The sequence below is a fragment of the Gavia stellata genome, chromosome 25 (assembly GCF_030936135.1).
Source record: "Gavia stellata isolate bGavSte3 chromosome 25, bGavSte3.hap2, whole genome shotgun sequence".
Classification (NCBI taxonomy): domain Eukaryota; kingdom Metazoa; phylum Chordata; class Aves; order Gaviiformes; family Gaviidae; genus Gavia; species Gavia stellata.
The window spans coordinates 12,504,427-12,517,091 of record NC_082618.1 but is presented as its reverse complement, the minus strand read 5'-3'; the positions used below and the strand labels follow the sequence as shown (position 1 = coordinate 12,517,091).

Here is a 12,665-nt window from a genome sequence, read left to right as displayed (position 1 = left end):
AAATGAGATCCCCGAGAACAAGCTAGAAATTTGCAATAAATCCTTCTGTTTAAAAATATTTTCTTTGTTTAGTTCCCTAACATAATTTTCCTATTTAACAAAATGACTCTAAGGGCAAATAACATTTTGATAGCAGACCCTCCCTCCTCCGAAAACCAGCCGAATGCTGCACAATCATTTATGAAATGATCATCACTGAACATGGGTTCTTTAACACCCATCTCCCAATACTATATAAACAATACTATCATAGGAATATACACTTAAAAGAATTTCCACATAAATACATAATTCAGCCAGGTCAATATGCCCTAACATTTATTTACAGTAAAACAGTGCTTATGAAAGATTTTTAAGATAGCTTAGATTAACCTTCCACCATCCCCTGGTTAGGTAATTCATTACGAATTGACTTGACCTGCAACAACCAAGCCCTCTGCTGCAGCACTATCAGCAAGGAAATTTTACCAGTGATACTATGGCAAAGAAAAGGAAGGTGTCACATTATTATTGGCATTAAAGGTCAAGCTTAACTGCATGCACCTTAAACAAGAAAAAAGAAAAATCTCACATCCACAGAATAAGTAAACCCCAAACTTTTGAAGGGAGGCACCACTCCCACCCCCCAACTTCCATCAAAAGCCCTGCCTGCGTATAACCTCCCGCCGAAACAAAAACTCAAGAGCAGCAATAAATAGAGCATTTTAGCAAACGCGATTGCTAATAAAAGGTTTTCAAGGGAAATCTGTGCGACTGTAGACAACCAGGCAGTGATATGACCCCAAGAAGGAGAGATTAGACCTCCCTCCCCCGTTTTCACTGCAGCTGGTTCTGAAGGTCTGAGCCACCTCCTATCAATGCTTTCCCTGCTAGATCACTGCAGGAAAACAGGGTGGATGTGAAACAAATTCTTAAAGTAACACCTACTCCTTTCCCCTGTATTATCAATTCTCGTTTTGTTTTCTGTGCTGCGGCCGACTCTGGAGATCTGGGCCACCTCCTGACAAACGCCTGCCTTGCCCTCGGAGAGGACGGGGGAGAGGAGAACAGGAGGAAACCCTCCAGGAGGCATTCGGGGAAGGGATGCTCGGTGTACTCTCCAGCACACGTACCCCGGACTCCTCGCCCCAGACTATTTTTTTATTATTATTTGCGTCTGGCCCATCGCCTCCTCCCCGGTATCTTGCTAAGTCACCAGAAGAAACGAAGCGGCCTGAAGGCGGGGGGAGGACACGAAGGCCGGGAGAGCCGGAGCCCACCGCAGGGGCTCTCTCCCGCTCACCCCACCCCGCTCCCTTGTCTGGCCCACTCCTCCCCCGCGCCCTGTTTTCCTGCTAAGTCACCGGCAGCGAGGACGGCACGAAGCCCGGGAAGGGCCAGCGGAGGGGAGGGAGCCGCGCCCGGCGGCCCCCACCCCACCCCGCCGCGCCGGGGCGCGGGGACCGTCCCCCGCCTCGCCTCCCTCCCTCCCGCCCCGTCGCCCTGCCTCCCCCGCCTCCTCCCCGGCTCCCTCCTCACCAACGGGCGCGGCCGCCATTTTGAGAGCGAGCTGGAGAGAAGGAGGGAGGGGGCAGGCGAAGGAGCGGAGGGCGGGGAGCAGGAGAGGAGAGGAGGGGGGGAGAGAGAGGAGAGCCGCGCCGGCCGCTCGGCCCGCCGGGCCCCGCCACCGGCCGGGACAGCCTCCCGCGGGGGGCGACGGCGGCCGGGGGAGGGGAAGGAGGGAGGCGCGGCCCCAGCCTTACCCGAGCCGCCGCCAGCGCCGCCGCTTCGCTCTGCTCCGTGGGGCCGGCGCCGCCCGCCTCTCCCATTCACCGGTGCGGCGGGGCGGGGCGCGGAGGAGGGGGGTCCGGGGGGGTCCCGGAGGCTCTCACCGCTCGCACCGCTCCGCTCCGCGGTCTGTCAGTGGCGCCCCGGCCGCCAGGAGGGAGGGAGGGAGCGGCGCGGCCCGCCGCGCCACTGCGCATGTGCGCGGCGGGGGCGGGGACAGCCGCCGGCCACCATCTTGGGAGGCTGAGGCGCAGGGCGCGTGTCCCGGCGTGCCCCGCGCCGCCCGCCTCCCGGCCTGCCCCGCGCGCGCCCCGGTGCGGCCTGCGGGGACGGCCTGCCACCGTCGCCAGGCCCCGGGCACACCGGCCCGGGCCGTGTCGCCCGCCTTGGTCCCCCCGGCCCCCCTCTGCCGCCAGGCGTTGTAGCTCCTTGTAGGTGTCACTTCCCAGATGCCTGCGCTCCTCACGCCTCGGCTGCTGTGGCAACTTGCTGTCCTGTCAGACACCCACCCCCCCATCACTGGTACTGCCGTTCCTTTCTTCATCAGCATTTTAATTAGCGGTAAAGGCGCGTTAGCGATGTCTGGCAAAAAAACCCCTGCAAATACCAGTGAAAAGACATACCACTGGAGGGACTAGGAAGGGAAGAAAAAGGCAGAGTAAACAGATACATGTTCATCTGTGTGGTGTAGCTTGGAGGACACTTCGTGGGCTGTCCACATGACTAGTGCTTGCACAACGTGAAATGCACATCTGCAGTGGTGCTGTGCGAAGCGATACAGAGAACAGTGAGATGGGGCCCTGCGATGCAGTGCGGCACAGCTTTCCACTCTGGATAGCCGTGAAGGAGCTGATGCTGGCTTTGTTATAACCAAGGTGGTGCAACTGCCAAGAAAAGCCTTAAAGTGGAGTTATACTGCTCTGTTCTGTGGGCTCTTGCATTTGGTCTCGCCGCACAGATACACTGCTATGGTATGTTCTGGCTTGTGTGGAATCGGCTCCTGAGACAGCACTATTTTTAGTGAGTAACCTTGGACTGCAGACTTAGGGTTACCAGATTTGAAAGAAGCACGCATATCATTTGTGACCGTTACCTCTGTATGACTGGAGATCCAGGAACGTGGCATGTCCCCGTGCATCTTGGTATGAAAAAAATCATGCTTTATGCTTGGAATAGAATGTTTTCATAATTTTCTACACCCTCCCCCCCCTTAGTTAAATCTCAAAATGTCCTTGGTTTAATGTATCAGTGTTCCTAATGGTAAACTGAGGCATAGACCACTGATAATTTAATCCACACACTCACAAGAAGTGACTGACAGAAGAGAGTGGAGAGTCCTGGAGAAATGGGCTGCCACTCCCTCAGTTGCCATTTGACAAATATAGTCACACAGCCGTGTACATCAGAAGCCAGATTCTTCCTCAGTTTTTGATTTTGCAATCCTTACAGTCTTCAGTGGCTTGAGTCTCAGTGACAGCAGCCTTTACCCAGGTGCTTTGCAAAATACTGTTTGGTAAATGACCGAGATGAGCTGGCAGTGGACCCAACCAGTGTAACTGCTTAATCGCAATAAATCCAGATGCAAAACAGAAAGAGCCCTGCTGTTACAGGAAACAGTTACATGTGTCACTATCAAAGACCAGTGACCAAAGTCACCTCTAATGTTGGCAGGCATAACAGCGTAATACAATGTTTAATGTGGGCCATAAAGTTGTCTGAAATGCTGATTTGGGGAAATAAGTAATTCCACATGTAAAATTATCTGTATAGCAAAAACTTTAAGAAACTTCAAGGGACACTGAAAATTTCATAATCAAAAGCTGTATAGTTTTATCTGTTTCTATTGCAAGTAGCAACTGAGATTAATAATGTCTAAAATTTATGTAATGAATCTCCTTTTATGTACTGAGGGCACTTGACAGTGTTTTCTGTTGGTTTCACTGCTGTGCTATGGCTATGGTCAGTCACTTTCTCTTTTGTTTATGTTGTTATTTTATATAGCAGTAGGCAACAGAGGGCTATTTAAACCCAAGACACAACTGCAAATGCATCCAGGACAAATTTTGAGTATGAACATGCATCTAACTTTATTTTTTTAATTGACTAGATTACAAGTTTTAGATCCATTTAAGCCTTGAAAATTTCTTGCAGTTTACACCCAGAGATAATGATATCACAGATATTGCTGAATACACTGATGACATTCAAAGTGGACTAAAAGCATAAAGTAATTCAGATTCAATATACTGATGTGTACAATTAATGAAGAGAAAAACGGTTGGATAAGTCAGTTAGGCCAAATTTCCAGTGAGGAGACAATGCAGTGGATCTGATCCTTTTGTGAATGAAAAACAATCAAAACAGAGCAGCATGTGTCAGTATCCCATACCAACATTTCAAGGAAGTGTTCGGATACTTTCGAAAAAAGAGGATTGGATCTGGCCATACCGGGTTTTTTTTCCACCCAGTATTTCTAAATTTCTGTGCTGACCACTGGCAATAGCACTTGCCTTCCTTGGCAGAGATAACATTCCTGATTCCCACGTGAGGCACATGTCAGTGGTATTTCATGGACACGTCAACATGAGAAACATAGTGGATCAAAATTTCAAATCTGAATGATCCTCTGTGCCACTCAGGTATATAAAAAATAATGTGTCCAACTGAAGATTATTACTCCTCACATTCTAAATCCTAGGGGGGATTAGCCATTGGTCAATTTTAGCCTCTTAAATTGTTCTCTGGCAATTAACATACTTTTAATTTTTAAACACGTTAAGTAAATTTTCTTGTCTCTTAAGAGGCATACAGTCATTGGCTTGTTTGTTTTTTAATGTGCTGATTATAAATGGACAGGCCTGAAAGTAGCTTAGAGCCTTCCACTCCTACTGTAAGTAAAAGATATGAGCCCTTTTCACATTCAGGTTAATTCAGTTACATTGTTGTGCATGTAGCTTACGTCCTGAAGTCCCATGGACTTTGAACTGCTGATAGCAAGCTTTTGAGCCTGATGGTTCAGCCATTTCCCCCCCCATCTGTACAATCTACCTGTCTAGTCCATATCTCACCAGTTTGGCTATAATGATACTGGGAGACCGTGTCAGGATCAGGCTGGCCAGCCTGTAGTTTTCTAGAAGTGCCCATTATGTTAACTACAACCAGTGAGTAGGATATCCGCAGAAAACAGGGATTGAAATTTAGGGTAAGGCTTTAAAATGGTATGCCAAAATTACCTTTGCTTTATTTCAGTTTGTTTGCAAAGCAGGCAAAACTGCTTTGACATTCTCAAAATTCTAATATATCAAGTATTTTGGGGTGCATACTCAAGTGATAATTAGCACCTACCCAAGAAATTAAATCCATTTCACAAAGATTAATGAATTTTCCCAACACTTTTATGACACAGGTATTTTATTCTCCTTTTACAGCTGGCCTTCCTTGTAATATCATTGCTTGATACCGCAATGGAAAAAAAATCCCAGCTCCCAGCACAGCTGAACTATGAGGAGTCTCAGAGCCCATTTTTCTTGATAGTTTCCTTGATTGCCACAGTGTACCTTGATAATAGAAAACACAAACCCTCCGCCTCAGCGGAGATGTGCAGGTCCAAATTGCATAGCTCCTTCTGATTCCAACTTCAAATTTTTCTTAAGGATATTCCTAAAGTAAATGTTTACAACTTGCACAGCCACGCTTCAGAGTGAGCCAGGCTTCTTCAGTGTATTTTTTACCATATGGGGTGGCACAGACAGCTATATCCACAGACAGCTCCACCAGAGATTACATATTTCAAAATGTTACATCAAACCTTGCTAAAAGGTTTCTGCTAAACACTGAAAATCTCATTCATTGATCATTCGTATGTTGCCTATGAATGAAAGTTGTCATTAATATTCTACGCGTGTACATATTGGTGTAGCAAAACATCCGTAGCGACTGTACCACTGTAATCAACTAATTTACATGTTGCAAGTCCACCTTGGTGCCTGACCTACAAAAGATATGAGCTGTTACAACTACAGAGCTTTGAAAGATAAAAAGTTGTACAAAAATGCCTCCACAGATTTGAACTGAAAGATCGACTCAGTTTTAGGTCAGGAATAAATTCTGGTGACACAAATACTGTTGTAACTAGGTGCCTAAGCACATACCAAAGGAAAATTAACTTCTAGCTGTGTCTTGCCATTCAATTTAATGAGTCAATGGGCATGTCTACCTGTGTCATTAACCCTGTCATTGGAATAAATCACAAGAAGTGAGAGTTTTCTCATCTTTTTGTTCACTAGTAAATAGTGACTTCTCTGTGGCTTAAGCAAGACTTGCCTCTAAAACTGCAAAATTGTCCACTTTATTGTTTTTATAGATGCAAGCACATGCAAAAGTTTCTGCCATTGTATATTTCTGAATTTTAACATCACTTGAGGTTTGACTTAAAGATATTGAAAAAATTATTATTAGTTTTGCAACCAAAACAGAGAGAAAATGCCTATGTGTGGGAAAATGTGTTCCCAATGCAAAGCATAACACAAAAGCATTTAGATTCCTTTTTAATGTATATTCAGATTTTAGAAATTCTACTTTCAGTACTCCTGCTGCCTTTCCTATATATCATCAACATAAGGAAGAGGGCAATCTGTAAATGTATTCCTCTTTACCCGACATTCTTAATAGCATTAAAAAGAAGAGAATATAAACAAATCGGGTCTCTAACATGTTTCAGTATTGAGAACCTTGGCATTGTGCAAAGTCTGCACTCTTCACAGTTGAATTTTTTACTGAGGTGAATCCCTTTTCAAATTTATTACAAAGAAAGTGAAGTGACGAAATTTTCAGCAAGTCTTCCATTTTTACTGCTAGAAGTTCACACACCTATATTTATTCCATTTTGCTTCTCAACTTAACTAGTCATCATGCAGAGGTTATAGTTTATGCTACTAACAGTGACGATGTTGTCTTTCTATACCTTGATTCAGTAGTCTATATTTCTATGGATATTATTTTCATATGGTTCCTTCTTTAACCTCACATGTTAGTCCAGCAACTACTTTTCCTAGAGCCAAAGGATAAAAGTCCAGGTACAAGTAGCATTTCATCAGCTTATCAGTTTTTTTTACTGGCTGTACCCTGACAGAGGACCTTATATAAACGTTATTGTTCACCTTTGAAGTACAGCTTTATCTGACAGCTGTAAGCCTGGCTCACTTGTTAGGTCACAATTTATCTGCTGGCTATTTTGCGTTTTAGTGAGGGTACAATCAGTGTCTGCTGTGCCTCACATTCAACCTCGTCTGTCCCCATACAGTGAGATATTAAAAGTATCCTTTTTTGTGTTGCTGTGAAAACAAGTATTGCATATGATAACCTTGACAAAGTTTTTAACATAAGAGTATTAACTGCAGGTATTTATTGCCATACAAGATGTTTTCTGTTCCCAAATTTTTAAAATTTATGTGAGAATTACACTTAGTCATAGGATGTATATACATATTTTTAAAACTTTAATATTTTCAGCAAATTATTCCTTATATCTTCAAAATGTTCTTATGAGTTAAAGTGAATGCCAGTAACGTGTACATTCCAATTAAAAGTATAGTAAAGCAATGCAGGCATAATAAAAGACCCACCTTTCAATCTAATTGGGCATGCATTTTTGTATGCAAAAGATGCACACGGTTTTCATGCTAATTTAGAGGTGTGCTACAGCTGAACATGCAGATTAGGTCATCATAGACTCCTGTAACTAACTAGAATAATTTGTGTGCGTAAGTACCTGATTTGCATAGAAAGCTGCTGCAAATGCACATGCAGATATTTTAGATCAGATAAATCATTCAGCAATCTTACAGATACGTTTCTAAGCATATGGCAACTGCAGTTGAGCAAAGCTTGACGTACTCTAAGTGCAAGCCTTTGTTGTACCTCGGCATCACGTTTTCATTCACGCCTATAACCTTTAGAAATCGCACTTCAGAATGAAATAGAAGAAACTAAGTATACAGATTGTTAGAAGTAGCCATGTAAGGTTGCTTCACAAATTAATGTATCGAAGTAAAAAAAGCAACTATAACGTAAGAGTTGGTCAGTGTAAGGGTTGAGGAAAATATTCCAAAGCATATTAGCATGAGGTAGTAGTATTAAAAGAGAGGAGCACAAACTAACATCAATGTATTCTTAATCCATAGTTATCCCAGATTTGGATTAAACTGCCTTCTGGAGGTATTTTTAAGGCCCTTTTTATATTGAAGTGTTTACCTTTGGTCACAGCATTTCTCCTTCCAATAGGTTTATATTTTAAAAAAGACTGAGATAAACTTTTCTGCCAAGCATGTCAATGGAATTGCTGCTGAGTCAAAAGCATAGTTAAAACAAAGCAAATATGTTGGGTTTTTAATTCTTTAAATTCCATTGCTAATTATAGTAATGTGTAATCATGTATGTTGTTACTGCTGACACTATCCACCCCCTAAATTCCTTTCACTATATTCCTTTTCACTTGAAATAATAAAGCACTGCCGACAATGCTAAATGACATTGTTTGCATTTTATATAATCATCATACAGCAAAGGGTAATTTCACTGCACTCAACCTAATATTAAAAGATGTTCTCGTGTTATTTTTCATGCTTTTATAGTTTTATTGTTTATGTATAACACATAGAAACTGGGAATTTTCTCTAAGTTAAGAAGCAAATCCTCTAAATCATTCCCAGCCATACGTATTAGTTTGTTATTGCAGAATCACCAGAAGCTCTTTAAAGTTCTGCTTTTACAGCAGAAATGTGTTGCTCAAGATACTGTAAAACAATAGGGAAATACAGCCTCTGCCCCAAGGGTGCTTCAGCATTCTAAATACAACCTCAGTGGTACAAGTATCTTTATTTAGTTGCTCCATGAAAATTAGAGAAAGATGTTATTTATAATGTCATTTCCATTATAGATGTGGGAAATGGAAAAAGCTGTATAGAAACTGTAACCTGTGTCTGTTCTACAGGACATTTATGGACAGTTACTGACTTCGTAGTCATTGCATGTCTTGTTGACATAACATCTTATTGTTCTAGTCAGGTGCAACAGTGAACTGAGCTGACTTGACGACTGAGTTGCTGCTTCTCCAGAAGGATGATGGACTTTGCAGCTGAAGTTATTAACAAGCTAACAGAGGAGATTTATCACATACAGGTTAAGGTATGCAGGAAAGCCTGGCCAGTAGCTACTTGAAAGACAATTTTTAATCTTACATGTCTTCTAAACAAAAATGTAATCCTGAACAGAAATACTTACCTCTTACAGGCAAAATTAATGGTCTTTTCCTAACATATAGTCTATTTAACTAATATACCTGTTCCAAACTTTAATAAACTGACAATCTATTCCCCCATTAAAATCAGCAACATTTTACAAAAAACAGAGCTACTCAGAATTGTAAATGCCATACTGATGCTTCGTTTTTTGAATTTTAGAATATTTATTATTACCAGAAAATTCAAATTCTCTTTTAGATTAGAAAATTCATAACTATTGTTTCTCAATAATATCATGAATGTTATTGGTCTAACTAGAAGACTTAGGAGTTGAAATAGATGTGTGCTGAGACTGCTGTCAACTTTAAAAAGATGGTCCAGGTTTCTTTCTAATAGGAAGGAATATTGCAGCTTCCCAACTACCAGGAGGTAGGTGGTTCATAATGCCTTATGATTCACATGTATAAGAATGTACCACGAACAACCCATGCACAGATACTTACACGCCCTAATCAAATTATATGTTTGACACATTCTTAAAATGAAACTTTCTGAATGCAATTACACTCGTTATTTGTGCTGTGATTCAGTATTATGCTAGCTAGTAATGAAATACTTCAGTGGCTGTTCATCATAGCATATCTCATAAGGAAACTAACCTTAGCTTGCCTTTTTACCACTGTTTTTCCTCTGGAGAACAGCTATAATAAGTATTATGTTATCTAAAATGGATTGTGAAGAAGGACCACTTAGACACATCACCTGTTGTGGTAGGTATTTTCTAGTAAATGTACTGAAAATTGTAAATGGAAGAAAAAATCTGAGATGTAAAACTTTTGTCAGATAGCAAATACACGGAAAGAAGAGAGAGTGGAGTAGAGTGCTTGCTGTTGCTCTTGGGATGCTACACTACTACTCATGTGGAAGTTCAGCATTGAAAACTGTAAATGACAGAAGCAGTAAAATGATTCATTCTGTAGTACATGAATACATATATTTCTTTAGTTAATCCCTTCTAGCTGAAACTATAATTCTGAATACTGAGGAAAATGGTAGAAAGAAGGAACATCTGTTCATTTTTGGAAGAGTTACAAATTCTTAACACTGTGGTGTTGTCCTGTGCTTTGTTCTCTCAATAACTCCTTTTCAGCAAATCATCTAACATCTTTTGAGTACTTCTTAAAACATTTAAAATACCAGCATTATTAATTCATGTTTATGAGGTTTGTTTATATTTATGCTTCAATAAATGTCACCACAAAAATAATATTATCAAGTATTGGAAAAAATCTCTTTCAAAACTGGTGGTAAAGCTGTAGGTGACTGTGATAGAATTAATCATCTAACTGGTCTGTAGCGTTTATAGCAGAAAGTTAATGTGCATTCACACTCTACTGGCTGAAGTGCTTTCTCAGACCTTTGGTATACTTCTAGTATTTGTTCTAAGCATAATTTAGGCCCTCAGTGACCTTATTATGTTTATATATATAATTAGAAAAAGAAACATTTCAGGATGTGACTTTTTTGGTCCAGGTTAGAAAGCGCACTTAATTAGAAATGCTTTGGAAAGGATGAATTGTCCCTGACTCTCTACTGTATTTTCTGTATTCATTCCAAATAGGAAACGCTAAGCAAATTTCATTAATTTAATGTGTGTTACCTAAAAAATTGATAAAGACTGAGTTCTATGGTTTTAAGAGCTCTCTGTGAAAAAAGGGAGTAGAACTTTATCTGAAGGTAAAAAATTAGCATCCAACCATGACATAACATTTTGCAGGAAAAACTTCCATTGGTTTCAGTTAGAGCTGCATTAAAATAAGATTATAGTTAAGTAATAGAATGTTTTATTGAATAGTTTCATAATTCAATAGCTTATTATATGACTGAAAGAGACATGGGACAGAGTGGTTTCAGCAGATGACAGGACATGATTTTCAGAGTGTTTACCCTTTATTTTATACCAGTACTCCTTCTGGCTTATCGAGAAATGATATACAACTTTAACTAGGAACAAGATGTGAGACTGGAGTTATAAAAATTACAGTTGTGAGGTTCAGTTTGTTACCATTTTAATGCATAGTGACATACTTGGATAGAAATTGTGTTAATAAATAATGACAATTCTTATTTGGAATTGAGAAGAATTTCTAACAGACTGATTTACTAATTCTTAAAAAAATGGGAATAAACTCTTTGGTTCATTTACAGAATCCCAGTAGATTTCCATTTGGCCTGGAGACTTTTCTCTGTCCCCATTTTCAGGCTTCATTGTGTTATCTGTATTCACTTCTTTATCTTGTATGTCAGCTTTTTCATTATTAAGCAGGCTCTGTGAAGGATATACTAGATTACAACGGTTTTGTCATCTTATGGCACAAGGCAATACAAAGTATCTCCTAAGATTTCTGACATACAGATAAAGTAAAAGATTTATTGATATGAACCATGTCTAGCACATGTAATCTGTAGTAGTCTTCCAAAATGTTGTGTTTACAGAGCTACTCTGGAATTTTTTTAAAAAACAAACAAATAAACAAACAATTTGCCTCTTTTAAGGATTTGTTCAGAAGGATGTAAAACAGCCAAAGATGCTGACCAGTCAGCAGAGACTGAGAACTGCATAAATAAGAAGTCTGGGTTTGCAAAGTTGTTTATTCCCATAGCAGTATTTCCTAGGACTCTTATTTCTTAAGACTTAGAATTCAGCAGGTTGATGGTACCTAACACAGCTGAAAGTAGTATCTTTTGTTTTGCTTTAAGTTGGCAATGTAACTATAATTTAAAAAAAACCCAACAAACAGTGTTGGGGAGGGGGGCAACTGATTGACATACTATGGCAAAATAATTAAGTTAGGTAAGGCTGTTAAGAAATTGAATTATGGTAAGACAGTAATAACTACTATGGGAGTCTGGACTGTAAAATTTTCAGCTGTAATAGATCAACAGTCAGTTCTGTAAAATTCACCTTTCTGTAACCACCTACACATCTGTAGGAACAGGCATTTACACAGCTGATAAATACCAGTCTAAGAGCTTGATTCTGAAGCAAATATATATGCCATTGCCATTTGTCACAGAGGCTGTTGCAGAAGCAGAAAGAAATTAAGCAGCCCAGAAACTGCTAAGAGTTACTTTAGTGAGTTGAAAAGAAAAAGTAAGTTATGAGGAAAAAAAAGGGAATAATTTGGGAAAAGTGCTTGGTTTTTGGAGGGCCTGATCTTCTTGTACAGACTTCTGCTTTCTCCATCTCCTACCTTCTCCGTCTACTGATGCTCAGGATACTTTCACCTTTTATTTTGATGTGAGCAGAACTGGGCTCCGTGTGCTAGCATAGCTTTCAGAAGCATTCTTTCAATGTAGAGAAACACCTATAGGCAATTCCAGCAACACAGCTTTTATTTTAATTTTCTTGGCAGAAGAAGACCCAGCACTGAAAACTGTGATGATTACATTTTAATATCCAAACAAATCAGGTAAGTTTTAAATGTCTAAGAACAAATGCTCAAAGGAAAATAAAACAAAAACCTTTCCACCTTCAACCTCAGACACCAGTCTTCACAGTGTATAACCTGCCAGATTATGTATGTTCACTGTTAGGTACTTTGTGCAAACTACCTTTTTTAGTTCAGGGTGGTTTTCCCACAAGGGAACCTTTCC

The 12,665-nt window shown here is 40.6% G+C and overlaps 1 protein-coding gene across 2 annotated transcripts in view; it reads right to left on the bottom strand.

Moving 5' to 3' along the window:
- Window positions 1–1,785, bottom strand: part of PAFAH1B1 (platelet activating factor acetylhydrolase 1b regulatory subunit 1) — a 38,110-nt gene extending 36,325 nt beyond the window's left edge. The window contains exon 1 of one of the 2 annotated variants that reach the window (XM_059829309.1): window positions 1,743–1,785. The gene's annotated coding sequence lies outside the window, so the exon portion shown is untranslated. Of the gene's footprint in view, window positions 1–1,518; window positions 1,554–1,742 lie in introns of those variants that run through there. The other variant, XM_059829310.1, reaches the window with a different exon arrangement.
- Between the last annotated feature and the right edge of the window lie 10,880 nt (window positions 1,786–12,665).